The sequence below is a fragment of the Pogona vitticeps genome, chromosome 1, assembly GCF_051106095.1.
Source record: "Pogona vitticeps strain Pit_001003342236 chromosome 1, PviZW2.1, whole genome shotgun sequence".
NCBI classification, from domain to species: Eukaryota; Metazoa; Chordata; class Lepidosauria; order Squamata; family Agamidae; genus Pogona; species Pogona vitticeps.
Genome location: NC_135783.1, coordinates 151950997 through 151961289, shown reverse-complemented (window position 1 = coordinate 151961289; position 10293 = coordinate 151950997). Strand labels below are relative to the sequence as shown.

The window sequence follows — 10293 nt, the reverse complement described above, 5'->3', positions numbered from 1 at the left end:
GAAGACATTTGCATGAATATTCATGGCACACGTTTTGCAGGAATCTGCCGCTGCCAGAGGATCACGCGCGGTTCTTGAACTTTTGCTCATGGAGATAGATCCCGCCGTTTAATTTGTTTGTTTTAGGACTATATGGGTGCAAATCTCCAAGTGAGCCGTGAAGAGTTGAAAGCCTCTTAATGTAAATGTATTCCACTTCAGGTTGTACAGGGCTAAAGAACAAGAAGCAATTAAAAGATCTGGTGGAGAAGGAAAAGAACTGAATGGCCAGCCATTCTTATGTCTTGGAGAGTGGGGCTATAATAACTAATAATAGACGAAGTCTGACATGTTTTTCTTGTGTTTCAGCTGGGTCTGTTATGCCATTAATGCACCAAGCACTAATGCCCAAGCACTTACAGTAAACATTCCCATTGTGGCCTATTCGACATCTCAAATTTTGCATGTGACCACATGTAAACGTGTATTTCTTTTTAATGGCCCTGTAATCTAGGACTTTTAAATTCCCCCTTGCCAGAAGGCATACAATGAGCCGGAGCCATACAAAGTAGTTCAGTGTTCAGCTCAGATTTTTTTCTGACCAGGCTCAGTTTCTTATCCAGTTCCCTCCCCCCCCCCCGACCCACACTCCTCGTTTCTTCAGTGCATGTAATACACTGAAGATAACATCTTTGTATCCAATTAACCTGGCAGGGCTTGTGAACAAGCTTCATTAAGAAAACAGTCAAAGACATTTATATTTAAGTACCTTATTTACTGAGAATTAAGATCATATTTCAGAAGAAGAGATTCATGCATTTCCCATTCACCAGTGCAGAATGTGGTTATAATGGAGCAGTCCAGGGTTCTACTATTTGCATTCTCTATTATTATTATTATTATTATTATTATTATTATTATTATTATTATTATTATTATTATTATTATTATTATTATTATGATGCAACTGGCCAACTAGGCTACAGTCCATGAAAGCTTGCACCAAATAAAACTTTATTCTTTAAAGTGCTACAACAGTCTGTCCTGGTTTTGCTACAATTGTAATGTAACTTAGTTGTGCCTTTGTTCCTGCAAAATGGAAGGGGGATTAATTTTAGATTAGGCATCCTTCAGTCTCGAGAGACTATGGTAATGTGCTCTGAATAGAGGACTTGGAACAGCGTCTAGTGCGGCTGAGAAGGCCAAGAGTGACAATCCCTTTCACACTGAAGACAAATACAATCTGTCCTCTGTCCAGCTCCCTGATTTGGGTGGTTTCGGGACTGCCTTAATGTCTTACGAGTAAGACATTATTTGTAACAAATGGTGCTTACTTCCAGCTATGCATAGGATTTTAAAACACTGTCAACATCTGCTCAATTGTCTTCTAAATGAATAATCCATCAGTGTCTATTAGGGAATGTTGCCCTCCAGATGTTGTTGGACTGCAACTACCAGCAACCTTAGCTAGTTTTTGCTAATGGTGAAGGATGATGGGAGGTGAAGTTCAACAACACCAAGACAGGGGAGTCCCCACACCAGTATTAAAAGTGCATCCAGTCCTGCACAACCAGTTGTGGGTGATCACGGAACAAAGGAAGGCTGATGGCCTTAGAGAGAGAACAAAGGAGTTGACAGCAGATGTCCGAGCCAGCGGAGCCTACTGGCAACGCCCTGAGAGCTCTTTTATTTTCTTAGCATGATTACATAGTATGTTATGAGAGAGGATACTAGTTATCTAATCGTAACTAGGATTGGCTAAAATGACCCTTTGATCTTATGCTCTACCTCTAAGCGAAAGGGCAGAATAAGGGGTTACCCTACCTGCTGGCAGCTGCCGCTTCCTGCCAGGAGTGTATGCACGTCACTGGAACAGAATGCAAATACAACCTTTAAGCAAAAGTTTCCCACAACCAGTCACTTCTCAAATAAAAAGATTTCAAAAGTTTCTGAAGGAAATTAGCATAATTGGCCTCTCCAAAGCTTGGTCCTGCTGTGGAGGGAATAAGGTTTCAGAGACCACCAGCAGACTACCATGAAATGAGGAGGAGCCACCAACATGAGGATTATTATCATGATACTCATTAAGTATGCCCAACAATTCGGCATGTGAAGCTGGATCTAAACAGCCTCCTCCACCACTGGCTGAGGGGAACAAGAAGAACAAGAACAACAACAAGAAGAAGGGAGGTTATCCTTGACGCAAAAACCCATACACATCTTACATGTCTAGACTGTATCGACTCTCACAAACAGTCTGTGCTGTCCCCAGCTGCATACCACTGCTATTTTTAGTCAAGTTTTTTATTTTTATTTTGAAGTTTTTTCACAACCTGCTTTCCTCTCAGGGTTTTTATCCCCCTTCCTCTGGGTCAAGGCATTGTTTCTAGCACCAGGCAGGGAGCAACTAGAGTGTGTAGGTGGGAGGTGGTCACAGTGAGAAAAGCATCACCATTTCCCTCCTATTCCTGCTCCCTCATGAGTGTTGTGGGGCCAGAGTTTGCTCCTCTGCCAGTGAACATTGCTTGGCCAGTGAGTAAGGAGAAACTAACCAACAGTGGTGGCCATCTTGGACAGCAAAGAGTACATGCTACTGGTTGTTGTGGGTTTTTCGGGCTCTTTGGCCGTGTTCACCATGAAACATCAGGAAGAACAACCTTCAGAACACGGCCAAAGAGCCCGAAAAACCCACAACAACCATTAGATCCCGGCCATGAAAGCCTTCGAGAGTACATACTACTCTCCTTAGCCTAAAGTAACCACTTCAGCTTGGCTAATTCCTGGATCAGTCCCCTAATTATTACCCCAAATTTATTCACTTATTCAGTGTCACCTCCCTGTAAGGAACACATCTTTGGAAAACCTGCACAATAAATGCTTTGATTTTCAAACCCCAAAATATTGGTATCTCCCCTTAAAGGGAGCTGGTTTTCTGCATGTAATAAATTAGCGGGAGAAGACTATTCCATGAAAATCAATACTCTCTAGAAACAACTCATTACCCTACTAGATAAAACTAGATATTCACTACACACACACATGCATGCATGCACATGCACATACAGGCACACATATGTGCATGCACACGGGCATGCATGCACACACAAACACACTGCATCAACCTGATCGATACTAGGGTAGCTAGTAGAACACTTTTTCTAATTAATCATAATACCCAGCCATGTTATTTCCAAGATTCTGTGGTGCTATACTATTAATAATCAAATTCATCCTTATCCCACGTCCAGTGAAATGTCAAGAGCTCATTCTCAGTATCCATGTCTAATGTTTTCAGAGGAGGTATTGACAAGGTCTTACTATAAATCCCTATGATCCCCTAAAAAGTGGTGCCTAAGGAAGTTTCTTGACATAACAAGTGTCAAAACTGTTACATTTTATGCCATGACAGAATCTGTTTTCTTACTTTTAGAGAATGGGAGATGTTGGAAACATTATTTTAGGATTATGGTTTCCAGAAGTTCTTGGAAGTTATAGCCCAAACAAAGAACTTTTCCAGCTGTGGAGGAATGTAATAAGATTTTATGCACACCAGAGTGACTTATTTTGTCTTTTCCCCCCATGTTAGTCGCAGAACGTTGCAATTAGTGCACAGTGAGGAAATGTACATAGAACAGAGACATTTCTGTGACATCAAGTCTCAATGTGAGAGCAAAATATTTCACTTGTTGGTAGCCGAACTGTCTTTAGCAAACCTGGGCCAGTTTCCTTTACTCTGGATTAGTCAACAGTGGGCTCATGCGTCTAAGGTTTCACAAAATATTTTCCCACATTTGTCCGAGCGCAGTTGGAAGGGTGGTGCTGACAACATAAATGTGCCCTACGGTGCAAGCCCTGATCCATTCCCACTGGGGATCTTTGAGCCCATCCATTACATATGCAGATGCCTGTAATCAAGAGATCTCTGTGGGACTTGGTAATTATTCCCCAGACTTTGCCACTAGCAATAAAAATCCCATTTGTCACAGTTTGTTTGCAGCACTGCTGCTCATTTCCACTGTGGTGGCATTAATTGGGGAGGGGGAAAACCTATGAAAATGCTTGTCATTTATGAGTTAACATCAAAACACAAAACAGAACAACAGGCAGTAAGGAAGAGGGATTCCTAAGTAATCCTATCAGTTTTAATCCCAGTCTGTTCATCCAGACAAATGTGCCCGTTGGAAGTAACTTTTTAGGCTTCCAGCAAAAAGCAGGAAACAATTCAAAAGGGGGTGCCCGGGTTTCCGGGAGTGGGGCCTCTTTCTATGAAGTCCCCATGCAAATAGGTTGCCGGAGGGGAAGGACCTCTCAGACAATAAATCAAAGCCTTGTGACAGGCAAAGCAGCATCTCTCGCTGGAGCCCAGGGAGGGACTCTCTGCCCCCTATTTGATGGCAGCAGGCCTCAGCCCTATAGGATGCTTTCTGAACTAATCTTCCATGAAAGGCCTGGCAATCTTAGGGGCTGCAGCTATAAACTTTCCAGGCACTTTGGGTTTCAATCCTGCTGGGGAGGGAGCACTTCACAACAGTAGTGACATCTGCCACACACAGAAAGAATAGGAACAGAATAGAGGGGGAAGGGAAGGGACTTGGGAGTACCTCCTCCCATCCACAATTAGGCTTTGTTTCTAATAGAAGTTTTTGAGGTTCTTTGCAGCATCAAGATAATTTTAAACCCATTTCTGTCCTGTTCTTCTGCAGGCTGCCTTGGTGCTAGTTTTCCCTTATCTGTTATGCTTCTCAAAATTTCCAGCAAGTAGGAATGACTGTTTCTTTTCTTTTTCTTTTTTTTTTCTGGAGAAAATAGATTTTGTTTCATCCACAATCTAATCCGCCAAGGTGTCGAGGCCAGCTCTTTCCTAATCCCTGAAACAAGCCAAAGGAAGGTCGTATTAGAACGGTGCAAAGGAAAAAGAAAAGAAGAAAGTCGGTGTATTTTGTTGTGTTTTCAAACCATAGGTAGTGTTTTTAATCATGGACCCAGAGATACTTCAATTACTCAAGGAGGACAGTGGAAAATGCATGTTAGCTTAATAGACTGCTATTTGTTTTAAAATGTAAGGCAGGAAAGGGTGCTTATTATTGATGTTAAGAATGTTGTACAAATATGCCATCAAGATGAATTATTTAGATAAGAACATCCATCCAGTCTCCATCACTGGATGTCCCTTGGCCAATTCAACCCTCATTGTAAAAGTAGATTGGTAGTCAGCTTCAAGAAGGGTAATGATGAAGAATGAGATGAGGAGTGTGAGGTTCTTTACCCAATTAAAAGCATGAACAACCTAATTAGTAGGAATAATTGAGACTTAATTTGAATGGCAGTGACGATGCTGGCACCAAAATTCAGAAAGACAGTGCCAGATGTAAAGTCGGGGTGGGGCAAATCAGGTCATTTTCACACCTTTCTTCCAATTAAAACTGATGAGAACCACCTTGGAGATAATTTAATTCATGGAACAAAGGGTCGTGAATGAAATCTTTCTGTGCTAACAATCAAGTCAAGAGTTCAAGGGAGTAGTCCAGTTAAGCTATGATGTGATCCTTATTAGCTACCTTCCCACCACCATTACCAGATTCTATTGGAATATACAGTAATTTAATGCATAAAGAAAGCCATATTATTCTTGGGAATGATTCTTGCTGTAACACATACTATCCTTGTTGTCTCAAAAAGGATAGTGCCTGTAAGAAGGGTGGCAGATCTTAGACTTAATTCAGAATGGCTTCATACAGAAATAATAAGTGTTGTCTTCCAGAGAAAAATTACCTTTCTAATACTAGAATTTCAAGAACTCAGGTACTGCAGAAATGGCTGTTTCTGAGGCAGAATTCATTCTGAGCCCTCTTAAACTGATGTGTTTCTGTCCAATTTGTTTTGTCTTTTCTTTCTTTCTTACTGGATATTGAACAAACGAAAGGAGCTTCCATTACCAGAAGGCTTTAAATAGCCCGTACTTACCAGACCACCTTCCTTTATTTCCTTATCTATGATGTTGTGTCCAGAAAATGTCCTAAAATAGTTTGCACACAGTTTAAAAACAATTGTGTGAAAATAATCAAACCCTCCGACGCCCATGTACACTGTACAAGATCATCAGCTCCTAAAAGTGCTTACACTGTGCCTCGCAGGTCATTGAAGGCGTTCAAAGTGCAAGGGGGAAGGGCCCTCTGGGCCTGGCCTGGGAAAAGCATTGTACTGGATTCAACAGTCTTGACAAAGGGATCTTTTCTACACCTCTCAAAAATGTGCCATAAGAAGAAACACATCTCACCTCAGAAATCCACACAGTTGTGAGGTGTGTGGTGCATTTTAGAGAAATGAAGTGTGCACAAAACCATGTACATATTTTTACAAGGGAATGTTGCGAAATGATATATATGAACAAATTTTGGTGAGGAATTGCATCAAGGAGCTAAAATGTGTTAATAAATGCAAATACTAAGGAAACCCATATTTAAAATGTGCAGAAATGTTATTTTCGAATAGAACACATCTTCAAACCATGGGTGTTCCTCTGCAATCCCAAAATCATTCATTATGCTCACCCCAGAGCCAATGTGCTTTACTAGTGTGGACTAAACATACAGATTATGTTTACACACTGCTCTGGAGTTTTCCCTTTCCCCCTACAGACAAATTCCTTTTCTTGTAAAGAAATTCTTTTTCTTTTAAAATAAAACAAGAATGGGAAGAAAATGCTGATAAAACAGAGAGCATCACAATGAAATTGAAGCTGAAAGGATTTCGTATTCCTATTTTGAGAAAAACTCACCCTCATTTTTATCGCATTTCCTCTGCTTTCCATACTGCATCTTTTCTTTGTGTTTTAAAGGATAGATGCATTTTATAGACTTTTTGAATAACACATTCTGTATACTTTTCCCTGCCCCCACTTGAAAGAAATGTGTTTATATGTGCTTTCAAATATACACATTTAAGTTGTGTGCATCATTTGTGCACATTTTCTTTGCCAAAATATATCTTATATCTTGAAAATGCAGTAGGACCATTCTATCCGTGGGATCAGTATCCACTGATTTATTTATCTGCTGTCTGAAAATAGTAGATTAAAAAAAACCAAAATACATATTTATAGGCATTTCCATGATATATTTACTAGAAGTGGTCACTGGGGACCACACCATGTATAGCGTTTAATATTTCTGCATTTTTTGGCATCTGCAGGGGCGGGTTTGGAAATGATCACCCATAAATACTGGAGTCCTCCTGTATACACATTTCTGAAGTAAATGTGCTTCATCCTATCAGAAGAGCTCAGAAGGTGCAAACTGCATGTTTTCTTAAGAAAATGTGAACCCAATTAATGTATGTTCTATTCCTTTTCTGAGCATTTAAAAGCTCTTATGTCTTCCTGCTGTATCTTCATTCTCCCACAATATTTTCTAATTTTGTAAAAACAGTTCTTCTTCTTCTCATTCCTCTCCTCCCACTTGTTGTATTTCACCATGACCATTGTGAAATTGGATGTGGCGGCACTAAATAATAATAGGCTCAATTTAGCTTGGTTTGATTTGGATTCCTGAACTGAGCAGAGAGTTGGACTTGATGATACTATAGGCTCCTTCCAAATCTATGTTTCTATGATAATCCTGTTGTTTTCCATCCAAACCAGTGTTCCAGGTTCTTCGGCCAGGAAGTTCTTTTTCATTACTGCACTTTTTCCCATTTATTTTACCTTGACTGATTAATGTAATAATCTGAGCTTTTCCTATTGTGTAACCAAAGTTGTCTAACATTCTACATTGTATGGCTTGAATCTTACTACTTATTTACATGTACTAAAATACAGAAGTTTCACACACAGAACTGACTGTGACTAACTCTAGATTACAAGATGTTATGTGCTTGTTGTACATACGCCAGGCCTATTTCCTCTGATTTATATCTTTGAAAGAGGCAAATAGTAACTGTAGTATTAGCAGTAATTGAAGATATAGCAAGTTTAAGCATTACTTTGTGTGTAAAAAGGTAATCCATTATATTTTCCTTTGGCAAGCAGCGTTTTGTTGCTTAAAATCTGGATCATTTTATATTTTAATAATGTCCTCTACAATATTTCCATTTCTTTTGGTTTTATATCATTTCTCTATTCACAGAGTATACTTTCTATATCTTCACTGTCAATAAAACACTGGACAACACTTCTCCCAGAGTGGAATTCAGCATTACTTGACAACTAGATTACTGTTTGACTCTGATCCATTACTGCTGTCTGAGTCTGAGCTAAGGCAAATTAAGTTAAGAAATCTCCATGGACAATATGAATTGCATACTAAGTTGTTGACTGGGCATGCAACAGAATAAGGTCTGTGGAGGTTTCTTAACTTTCATCAGTTTACCTTTAAAAGTTATGCTGTTTGTTTAATTACACAGTGGGATCCTTTCAGGAGAAAGGCGACCTATAAATATTTTAAATAAATGAATTAAATAAATGGGATTTCAACCATTGTATTTCCTCCATCTCTTTATTTACCAAGCTAGTCAGTCACCTTATCAAAGACAAAGTGGGGAGGGCACTAAAAAATTGAAATCTGTACGAAAATGACTCAAGAGAGAGCCCCATTGAACTTACTGGAACTTTCTTCTGAATAGACAACCTTTTGCCTGATTTTCTTTTACCCTTAATATCCTTTTGGGTATTTTTGAAATATCTGTTTTTTAAAAAAAATACCTTAGAATGTGCTGCTTGAATCGCTGTTCCAAAGCAGAATCTGTATTTGTGATCCCATTTGTTTTTGTCCAGGCATGTTTTAACATTGAATTTCCAATGTGCTCATTTCTGCTCTTCAAATTGAAGAAGTATACTGTAGGTCAAAGCAAACATACTCTACTGGAGTGGGGGGGGGATGAAGGGGGAACCCCCCCCACTGCCGCTGTTTGTACTTACACCTGTTAAAAGTTCATGCTTCAGTTCAGGTACAGTTGTGTGAAAGAAGAGTCTGCTTTCTGGCTGTTCTAAGGGATGATTAACCAAAACACATTTCTGGGTTAAACATTTATTTTTATTCACGTCTCACATTGCTTTGTAAGTCACATTGCTGTAAGGGAAAGCAGGTACTGCTTCCTTCAGTTTTCCTAGTGATGAACGGGAAGTAAAATGGGCTCCTGCAGTTATGATACAGTGTTTAAATAAACAGGCAAAATAAATGCATTCATTATAGGACAGGTGGTGCAAATTCTGCAGGTACATGATCAGTATGTCAAATGCATGAAATTAAATGGGGTCCTTGACAAAATGGTCCCTACAGATTAGAATCTCTGTCTTCCATACATACATGTTTTGGGAGGATTCTTCTAACAAAATAAAATGGATGTTTGTGAAACATCAAGAAATCGCTGTCTCTAATTTTCTTCCTTAGTTTATTTGATTTTAATACATATTTTCCTCACCATATTTTCCCCATTTTTCTGTCAGCCTGAGACTTTTTTGCTCTGAGATGCTATAAAAGAAGGATAACAAAGGACTTGGTGGGGGTTTTTTAAAAAAAATAATTGATAAAGATAATTCTCCTGCTGTGGTAAAGTGGAGAGAGTTTTGTTTTCCTTGCCCATTAATCTAATTTTAAAATGAAATTAATTAGTAAGAAAAATTAAATGTGGCAATAAATATTCTCTCTAATGATATATCAAGTAGACTTATGGGATCTAACATTCTGAAGTTACTATGGCAAAACAGAACATTTAACCTATAAGAAGCCGCATCTTAGCAAAAAGAGTTGAAACACACATTGACATAGCCATCCTGTAGAAAGAAAGATCAGAGACAATTTCTGTTTCTTGCTGAGTCAAGATATTGGGCAGATAAGCAGTAAAGTTTTTAGTGTAGATGGATGGTGACTTCGCCTCTTACTCTTTGCTCTCCAGAAAAATCCATAAAACAGGTGCTATATACAGGATTCTTTTTGATCGGGCTTTGAAAAAACAATTTTTCCCTTGTGCTTGGGTCTGATTGCTAGATCCCAATGCTCGCACAATAGAAAACTCTTCATCTATCAAAAACCTTCTAATTAGAGCCCTAATCTGCTCCAGTACATTCTGTGGGAGATGGAATTGTCCTGGTTTAAGAGCAGAGCTCACTGGTGAGCAGGACAGGGACAGATAAAAAAAATGGCTCGAGTAATTGGATTGCCGGGCGGCATTGAATTTCTGACAACAAGTAATATCAACCTCCATTCTGCCACCCCATCTTTGTTCCTGCTCTGAATTCATTTTGTAAGGCACTCTCCCCGTTAGGGAGAGAGGGACAGAGGTGGCGGATGCAAAAACAGAGACATCTGATGAGCACAG

At 39.4% G+C, this 10293-nt stretch overlaps 1 long non-coding RNA gene across 1 annotated transcript; it reads right to left on the bottom strand.

Annotated features, from left to right (window-relative positions):
• Positions 1 to 1500: 1500 nt before the first annotated feature.
• On the bottom strand, positions 1501 to 6048 carry LOC144585989 (uncharacterized). Its single transcript, XR_013540651.1, has 2 exons — positions 5944 to 6048; positions 1501 to 4847 (listed from the first exon to the last, which is right to left on the bottom strand). It is a non-coding gene; the product is annotated as an uncharacterized LOC144585989 (long non-coding RNA).
• Positions 6049 to 10293: the final 4245 nt, after the last annotated feature.